Here is a 9424-nt window from a genome sequence, read left to right as displayed (position 1 = left end):
CTGGGAGCCCCAGGGGGTGTCCTCCAGGCTGGGGGATGTCCTCCAGGCTGGGGGTGGGGAATCCCTGGGGGCATCCTCTAGGCTGGGGGAGGGTCCTGGGGGGATCCTCCAGGCAGGTGAGGGGTATCTGTGGAGGGGTGCTTTCGTCCCTGGTGTGCAGATGAGTTCAAGGCCGACATCCTCCAGGTGGGTGGACCTTTGCATTGTCTGCATCCAGCCCAATGCCAGCGCTCACCAGTACTGTCCGTGTGCCCAGCACGTTGCCAGGCAGTAACCAGCCTGATATGTCGTTCATTTTGAGTGCAACAGAATGCCTTGGTTGTGCGCGTCTTTTTGGAGGAAATGTTTTCAGTTGGCTAGCTTGGTTGCTCCTGGTGGGAATCAGATGAAAACAAACGTTCGCAGTGGCACGGGCCAGGCCCACCGAGCTGCACCCTGGTTTGTGGTCCGTGCTGACCTCGAGCGTCTTCCTTTTCTAATCTCAGTCTTGGGTTTAAGTAAGTCTTGGGTTGTTCCATCTCAGTTACTCTTACTGGCTATTGTCCACTGGTCTCTGGCATAAACAGTGGAAATTCAAATAATAAAAGTGGCTCCCGGTCAATACGTCAGAGTTCACTTTGGTCACTTTACTGTCTGTGTTCTGTTAAAAATCCTTTCCCTGCCTACAGTTGGCCAAGTTCATTGCCTGTTTATGATACGTGTTAATGCTTTTTATTGGTAGGTGATGACATGGGGATGGAAAGAAGCTGGCAGATCAGTAGTTTTGCCAGTGTTTACAAAATAAAGAGGGTCAAAGGATGAGGAATGTGCACAGAGCAGCTCCTTGGACCAGAAGGCGGTCCATGTTGACACAGACCCCAGCAGGATCCATTTCAAGCCCCGAGTAGCAGCTGTCATCGTCCTCGCAGGACCCTTGCTGGGCGGGACCTGTGACCGTGGCGTTCGCTCCGACTCGTGGCGACCTCACATGTTAGAGTACAGCCGTGCTCCATAGGGTTTTCGGTGGCTGATGGTTTGGGGGTGGAGGACCAGGTCTTTTCTCCGGCCAGCCTTGCAGTGAGCAGCCACGGCCTAACTGTCAGCACCCCCAGGGGCCCTGGGTTCTCTCGAGCTTTCGGCTAGAGGGTGTTTCTTGGTGGCTCTGTGCTGAGCTGGGGTTTGTGGGAGTGAGGGGGCAGACACCCTGGCGGGCGCGCTGCTGCCAAGATGCGCCTGGCTCCGGGGGGGCGCTCCGAGCTGTCTGCCCGCCCCGTCTGTGTGGATTCTCCACCCCCACTCTCTGCCGTGATCTACTCGTTCATCCCTGGAGTCCTTAGTGCTCACGGTCAGGAGACTGGGCGGGATCACTCCCGATTTTCTCCTTTATTCCTGCCCAGTCTCTTCAGTGATCTTGACTGAAGATGTTCTCTCTTCTGAGTCCCGTCTGCGTTTCTCCTTCAGCAGACATCTTCCCTTGTGCTTTTCCTGATTGTTGCCTTTGGTACTGGTGACTCTCCTCAAATGCTGGGGCAGCCTTTGTTGTCGTGTGCATTTCCGATGCAGGGAAAGACCGCAGTTGCTGCATTACCTGGGCAGCCGTTGGCACCTGGAGGCCTTGCCGGCTGCCTCGTGGGCTGTGGGCGGCAGGACGCAGAGGCCTTCTTTACTGGAGGCCAACAGGTCACTGGCTGCCTCCTTCTCCCAGACACTTCAGTCACTCTCTTTAGAACGAAGCCCTCAGTGCTTTCTGGGGACCAGGGAGCCCTGGGGTGCTGAATGCCTGGGATCAGGCACCGGGGCTGCGGGTCACCCTGGCTTGCGTCCTTGGCTCTGGGGTCTCGGGCTGGGGAGCCTCCCCTCTCTACCTTCCTGGCCGTTCGGGAAGAGCTCGGGTCCCCTCGTGATGAACACCGGCCAAACCGCCTTTGTGCACCTTCCACTTTGTACAGCTCATTGGGGAGGTTTCCGCAGGAATCGGGTGGTGCGCCCTGGTGGCTATGGAGTGCTCTGGCCTCTGCGATGAGCAGGAGAAATGCTATTGTCCTTGGTGGAGGAAGGAGCCTGAAAATAAATACAGTTGAGACCCCTGACCCTGGCGTTCAGGAGCCGCCGCTCCCCTTGCTTGGCTGGACAGGATCAAGCCCTGGTGGGCGGGGTAGGTCCTGGCAGTGCTCTGGGCAGCGGGGTCCAAACAGGAGCGTGAAGGGCCCAGGTGGTGCTGATGAGGACGAAGGCTCAGTGAAGGAGACCCCGAGGTGGAGCGGCACTCGGGGGTGAGGGAGGCTGCCACACCCGGCTCTTTTGGCTCCACAGGCAGGCGTGTCGTCCATGTCTGTACCTCTGCTGCACGGACACCTGGCCGGGTCCCGCCCGGGCCCCCGTCCCCTGTGCCCTGCTCCAGTGGCCATCTCTGAGATGATGGCAGTAGAAGGAGTAGCATCCGAGCCCTCACACCATCAGGGATGATGTCAGTCAGGGTCCATCCACCTGGTTCTGGTCCTGGCCAGCCCTCCCCGACCCCTCTGCTTGTCTGCTCGGCTCCACAATCCAGTGCGGTACCCCTAGATCTCCCAGACTATTCTCAGGGTTCCAGGGTTTAGTAAGGATGTACTCACTCTAAGATCACTGCCATAGAGTTGGATCCAACTCATAGCGACCCGCTATCACTACGGAAGTAGATTGCCCAGTCTTCCTTCCGAGGAGTGGCTGGTGGGTTTGAACCGCCAGCCTTCTGGTTAGCAGTCAAGTGCCTTAGGCACTAGGCACCAGAGCTCCTAGTAAGGTTGTAGCGGGGAACAATTCAGGGCCTGGAGTCAGGAACAAACCCCCTAGGGTAGGAAACTCAGGCAAGGGTGAGTCCTCAGGGCTCAGGGGAAATCTCTCAAGCTGTTTTTCCAAAGAACCAAGACAAAGGCCACGTGAATGAACTCACCTCGCCACCCCTTCTCTGCCCATTCTCCCCACTCAAGTCCTGGGACACATGGCTTCCTGTCTGCAGCTTCTTCCTTCCTCCACTTTCCATCCTGAGGGTCACAGCTCACCTGGCCCCTCTGAGAGGGGCCCTGCCTGCCTTCAGGACCACAGTGACAGTCACACAAGGAGCACCATCTCCCAGCCCACAGCTGGCCTTCCTCGTGGGTGAGGGGCTCCTTGAGCATCACTGTCTGCCCAGGGCTGGCAGTCCTGGCAAGCCCCGGTCACGGATGTGTCACTGTTTCTTGGTGTGAGGCAGTTGGCAGGGTGTTGGTCCATTTAATCCCTCCGCCAGTGTCTGACTGCTGTACACAGTGGCGACAGAGATGCATGTCGCAACTCGCCCGGCCTCTCCCCTGGCTGTGCCTCCTGCGTCTCGGCCCCCCTTACAGCTAGTACAGAAGATGCTGGTCTTACCTGGCCGCCCCCTTACCCACCCCCTGTTAGCAGTTGAAGGCTTGGGAGGGAAACAGAGTGATTTCTCTGTGTCCCGTGTTTGGGGCCCCTCTGTGCTGTGGGAAGAGGGCAGCCAAGGAACCCCACGTGCTGTCAGCAGGCTCACCCCGGGGCCCAGCCGCGGCTCCTGTCCTTCACAGCCCCCCCACAGCCGCCTCCGGGAGCCGCTCTGCACCCAATTAATTTGGCAATTAGTTGCGTTTCATCTCCTTGTCCTTCTGCTGCTGCTGTTGCCTCTTGGAGTCACATCTTTGCTGTGAGCCTGTCGGTGCCTCTCAGAAGGGTTTGCTCAGGACCGATTCATCAGCCAGCTTGGTGAACAGATAGACTTTCAAATATGCTCCCCTCAGTCGTCTTCTGAGGGCGTCTACTCTGCTTCAGGTACATTTGATCTCTCACGGATTTGCGTGACAGATAAAAAGGAACAAAGAACAGAAAACAGCTCTGCCCCAAATTCCCGAATCTAGCGCACTGTTCACAGTCCTCACAACGCCGGAGTCTTCCCTAAGTGAGTCTTTGAGTTTAGACTTTCCTTCTGACTTCACCCGTTTTGAGTATCTGCAGACTGTTTGCAAGGTTTCGACTGCAGGTCCCTTCTGCACCATGGGGTACGGCAGAGGGTCAGGGTTCCCAGCAGGACTCCTGCTTGGCCCAGTGTGCTCGCCAGGGGCATTTCCGCACACACGCACGCCTGTACACATTCACACGCTTACACACACACATTCACTCACATACATGCACTCACTCACACTCAGTCTACCTACTTACTCTAACACACTCACTGACACAGTCTCACATACTGACATGCGTGTGCAGGGTCACACCCATGCATACTGTCACACACACACTTGGTCACACGCTCATACACACTCACGCTTACGCTCTTAGACACTCTCTCACACTCGTTCACTCACACACACACCTGCCTCCACCAAAGGCAGGGAGGCTTCAGCCCACCCCACCCTCCTCATTCAAGCGCAGTAGAGCAGCTGGCTAACGTACGTTGAGGAGACGCTGACCAGAGGGAGTGACCGTTCCATGTCAGGGACAGATGAGGCCGTGGATGTTGAGGGCCTGCCATGACCTTAACCCTAACGAGGCGTCCCAGCCAGCTGCTGCCCCTCCAACCACTCCCGTGGAAGGTTTAATGCCATGCGAGGGTGCTTTAGTGCTTCCGGGATGTTTGCAGCCAAACAGATGTGTCCTCTGCCTGTAGGGGGCGGTGGTGCGATGAGAACTCGACCTTCACTGGTCCTGGGTCCTGGTGGGTTCCTTGTGAGGAGCCTTGAGCTCCGTGTGTCCCCAGCAGGGGCTCGGCCCAGCAGGGGCCCAGCGCTCCTGGTGCCGGGGCCTGCGGATGCGAGCCTGCAGGTGTGGAGCGTGAAGGCCCTGGGCCAGCTGAGCCTGCGTCTCGTGTGTGCAGCAGGAGTCGCTTGGCTTGCATTTCCTTAGTCTGAAGGAGGCTGTCGGCAGTGGTCTTCTCCAGTTTTGCCAAAGAGCGGTGACTGTCATCGAGTGTGTATCGTTCACGAGTGTGTATCGTTCACGGTAAGTACTTGGCTATGTGTCAGCACTCCAGGTGACGAGAGTAGGATCCACCATGGACAGAGTCCTTTGTTGGAGGGATTCTTTCCATGAATTCCGTGTCCTAAGCCGATTTCAACACCCTACCTACACGCATTGGCCTCTGCTATGCCAGCTCGTACCAAACGCTTTGTGGGAGCTGCTTGGGGTTCTGTCTGTGAAGTTGCCACCGTTCCCTGACGCCCTGCCCTGCCCCTGAAACACTTCCCACCTTCCTTGTGCCAGTCAAGGCTATAAGGCTTGGGTTGCAGGTGACTTCCCGCGGTCTCTCTCGACCCCCAGCTTCCTCCTCTGTCAGGTAGAAATAAGAATGAACCCCCATTACCTTGCTCACGGCATTGCTCTATACATGGACATCGTCAGTTAGGGTCACACACCCTCCCTTGGTGTAGACCATCTTGGGGGAAGAGGCCATCTCTTCCTGGCCTGGGGTCACCAGCTCAATGACCTGGGACAGAGGCAGCTGCCGATGGACGAACCCCTGTGGGGCTGCAGTCACAGAGTGCCAACACTTCACCATCAGAGTTGGCCAGGCAGGGACTTGTTTCCAGAACGGTCGCATCCCTGCTTGATAACCTGAGACTCCCCAGCGGTTTATAAAACTAGGGTTTGGTATCTTGTTCAGGTGTTTTGTGGGGGCACCAGTGGGCAGCACCTTGTCTTCTGTCCAGCAGCTGGGAGTCTGTGCTCCAATGAGAACGTGCAGGCACATTCGTGAGAGTCCATCCCTCCATACTGTCTGTGAGCTGCGGGTGTTGGAGGATGTCCTTTCCTTCACGTGTTGATTAAGAGTGATAGGGGAGTGGAACTGGGTTATAATTTCTAGTTAGGCGTCTTCACTGAGTCATAAAACAGTTGGGGGAGCATTTTGAAAGCTGCTAACTTGCTGAATGACTTTAAAGTAACAGGAGGTCTACTGGGGAAATACTCAGGGTAGTTGTGACAAACCATTGCTTCAGAAGGGCCCTTTTGCTGGCCTCTGAGGGGTCACGTTGATGTCTTTGAGGGCCTCTCTGCTCGTGACCTAGGTCTCACCTCTGCAGCACTGGGCACCCCTCACTTACATTGTGTAGTGGTGATGGGCACAGATGGCTGCTCTGACCACCTCCACTCTGTGTGTGGCTCAGTGCTGGACCTGTCACTTCGCGTCTGTGAGGTGAGCTGGGTAAGGGAGCTGATGCCTTTACAGACCTCAGTCTTTGAACTTCAAGAAAATGCCCCAGTACCATTGGTCAAGAGTACGAGCAGCTTTAAGCCCAAACTGGGATTAAGAATAAGTGGATGATGTTTTCAGAAATATGCTAGTTCAAGACTAATGGAGACTGAAATTGCTGGGGTGTTTATTAGTGCTTTCAAATACTTGGCTTCAAACCCAAAGGTTGGTGTTTTGAGTTCACCCAGAGGCACCATGGAAGAAAAGAAAACCCTGGGGGGGCATGATCCTGCTCTGACACACGTGGGTGGGGTGGCCGTGAGTCAGGACTGAGCGGACCAGGGGCCCCTGGCTTGGCGTTGGCTCCTCTCTGTAAGGATGCCGTGTGTCTGAGTGGGGTGGCCGTGAGTCGGGACTGAGCGGACCAGGGGCCACCTGGCTTGGCGTTGGCTCTCTGTCTCTCTGAGAGGCCTCCTGCCAGTGAGGCAGAGAGATGGTGCTGGGCGGCGGAGCCAGGAGGCTGGTCTGTCGCCCCCCTCCAGCGCTGTATTCCAAGACTGATTCACAGCAGCTGGTGGCGGCCTCCTGACTCCCGTGGGCGCCAGCCCCACGTCACCCCTGTGTGGGTGAGACAGATGGCTTCTTGGACCTGGTTACCATGTGTCACATCTGAAGGCTTTTCTGAATCCTCCCCAAATCCTGCAGAAACACCAGGGAGCTTGTAAGGACGAAAGTGCCCCTTGTATGAGTCTGCAGACCCTGCACGAGAAGCCCCTCCGTGCGGTGGACACGGCTTGGGCCCACTCTGTAGCAAGTGGGCAGCCAGCTGTGGGTCATCACTAAGAGCTGGAGTCACTGGTGGTCAGCCAACGAGTAGCTGCCATGAGAGGGCTGATGGCTTAGGTGGGCCAAAGCAGAACCATGTGTGGGAGTCCATTCGTTAATGAAGGTATCCTGTCTTCCTGGTGAGCCACTGGGAAGATCAGTTCATCATCCGGGAACCCTTGGCTCCGTGTCAGGTGTTTCAACCAATGCCACTGATGCCAATTGTCCCTGAAGCAGAGCTGGTGTAGGGTGTGGTGGGAAGGAAGGGGTTAAGGCTGGTGGACTCGCAGGTACCTGCCAGTGGTGGTGGCATTCTGTCAGCAGCCACTGTGCTTTGGATCCATCTGCCGCTGGCACTGAAGCCCCCCTGTGGAGGCCAGAGGTTAGAACCAGTGCCCGGCGCCTCCACGTGGGAACCTACGTTCCTGGGAAGGGACGTGGGAAGGTGTAAACAGAACAGGGAGTGCCTCTTCCTCCTCCAGGTCGGTGTGGCCTCACATCTGACCCATTCTCACAACTTCTGTGCCCACTGGTGCTGCGTCCAGAGCTCACTCTGTTGCTGTTGGTCAGCTTCGACTGGGGACTTGACACACCAAACCATGCTCGACAGGCCAGAACGCCGCTGGGCCCGTGACCCTCGCCGTCCTTGCTGTGCTGGTGCATGGTTGCAGCCCCTGTGTGCGGAAGCTCATCCCCCAGGGCCGTCTCAGACAGCGTTTGATGTGAGCGCCTGTGTGGAGGGGGCCCACCCGCCCGCGGGCTCACCCTCAGTGCTGCCTCAGACCGCATTTTGTTGTGGCCACGGGTTCTTCACTGACTACACGTCAGGAGATCACCAGGCCTTTTCCCTTAGTCTTTCCGAGGCTGGAAGCGCTGCTGAAACCTGCCCACTGTGAGTGACGCTGCTGGTGTCTGAAATGCCGGGCATAGCTTCCGGCCTCCCAGGAACACACACCACAGAGTGCAGAGCTGACCGCGTGGTCAAGTCCTGTAAGGCTGCCGTTCATCTCAGGCAGACCTTTGTAAAGGAGTCCGTCTCAAGATTCAGGGTGCCCACTTCATCCTGCTGAGGTGGCCCAGTTTCCTGGAGCCTGACCACGCTCCACTGCCTCGTCCCCCCAGCCCCTCCTCCAGCACAGGGGAGCGTGCTTTCACAAAGCAGGAGCGTTTCCGCCCGGCCTGGCAGCTGCCGCAGTCCCCAGCCCTTTGTGGCAGCCGTGTGAAGCTCACTCTGAGTCGTGGCCGTCTCCAAGGGCTTCCTGTGTGACTCAGGCCTGATGAGCCCCTGGCAGGATCGTGCCCGGACCCGCCCCCAGCAGGGCTGTCACACCAGACCAGGAAACTCATTTCCGGTGTGGAGCCAGTTGTTCCCTGATGCTGTTCTGAGTCACTGAGCCAGAGCACAGAGATGATTTCACAGGTGATGGGGCCTCCCCCTTCCTTTGCATTCAAAACACTCATTGTTCTAGAAGGGTCCAGCGTCTGTTAAAAAGTGTAACTTGTGTTTACTGGTAAGCAGCAGTCAGTCAGGAGACCAAACAACAGTGCAGTGGGTGGGTCTGCTGCCAAAGCCCTCTGTGAAGTGCTCAGAAGCAAAGATGGCACCTCGAGGACAGAGGTGCTCATGACTCAAGCCATGGTCTTTTCAGTTGCCTCATCGGCCTGTGAGAGCTGGACAGTGAATAAGGAAGCCCACAGAAGAACTGAGACGTGTGAATTATGGTGTTGGCAGAGAATACCAAATACACCGTGGACTGCCAGAAGAACGAACGCCTGCTGTGGAAGAAGTGCAGCCACGATGCTTCTTAGAAGCACGGGTGGTGAGACTGCGTCTCATGTCCTTTGGCTGTGTCATCAGGAGGGGCCAGGCCATGGAGCAGGACATCGTGCTCGGTGAAGTAGGGCGTCAGCAAAGAGAGGAAGCTCCTCCCCAAGCTGGCCACCACAGCAGCCCCAGAGCGGCGGCGGGGTGAGGGCCCGAGCCCGTGAGGCAGCCCCAGAGCGGCGGCGGGGTGAGGGCCCAAGGCCAGTGAGGACAGTGGGGCAGGCCCAGCATGGGCAGCGCTTGGTTCTCCTGTCCATGGTGTCCCTTGGAGTCAGAACCCAGGCAACAGCCTAACAGCACAGGAGAATCAGAACCCTGCGTCTGATGTTCCGGTAGCAGAATGGGTCATTAGTGTACATCTGTGCCCTTTACTTCCACTTGAGGGAGTTTTTACATAAAAGCAAGACTTTGTTAGCAGTGAAGGTTGCAGTGCTGCGGGGCAGTGAATGCTTTCCTGCCCTTCTTGCCAGCGTTCTCCCCCTTCCGTTGTGTGATGGGCCTGTTCAGGGTGGGATGCGTCTGCAGTCCCGCCTCGCTGGAGGGTGTAACTCAGGCCATCACCCTTAGCCTCCCTCAGAGTGTGTGTGTGCGTGTTCTGGGAGGGTCGCCTCCCTCAGAGTGTGTGTGTG

At 57.1% G+C, this 9424-nt stretch overlaps 1 protein-coding gene across 1 annotated transcript in view; it reads left to right on the top strand.

Annotated features, from left to right (window-relative positions):
* Nucleotides 1–9424, top strand: part of RPTOR (regulatory associated protein of MTOR complex 1) — a 428490-nt gene that overhangs the window by 209939 nt on the left and 209127 nt on the right. The window lies entirely within an intron of this gene.

Source organism: Orycteropus afer, unplaced genomic scaffold, assembly GCF_000298275.1.
Source record: "Orycteropus afer afer isolate SDZICR_OR568_19922 unplaced genomic scaffold, OryAfe1.0 scaffold00018, whole genome shotgun sequence".
In the NCBI taxonomy this organism is placed as follows: Eukaryota; Metazoa; Chordata; class Mammalia; order Tubulidentata; family Orycteropodidae; genus Orycteropus; species Orycteropus afer.
The sequence above is the reverse complement of the archived record's forward strand: the minus strand, read 5'-3'. Positions and strand labels throughout refer to the sequence as shown.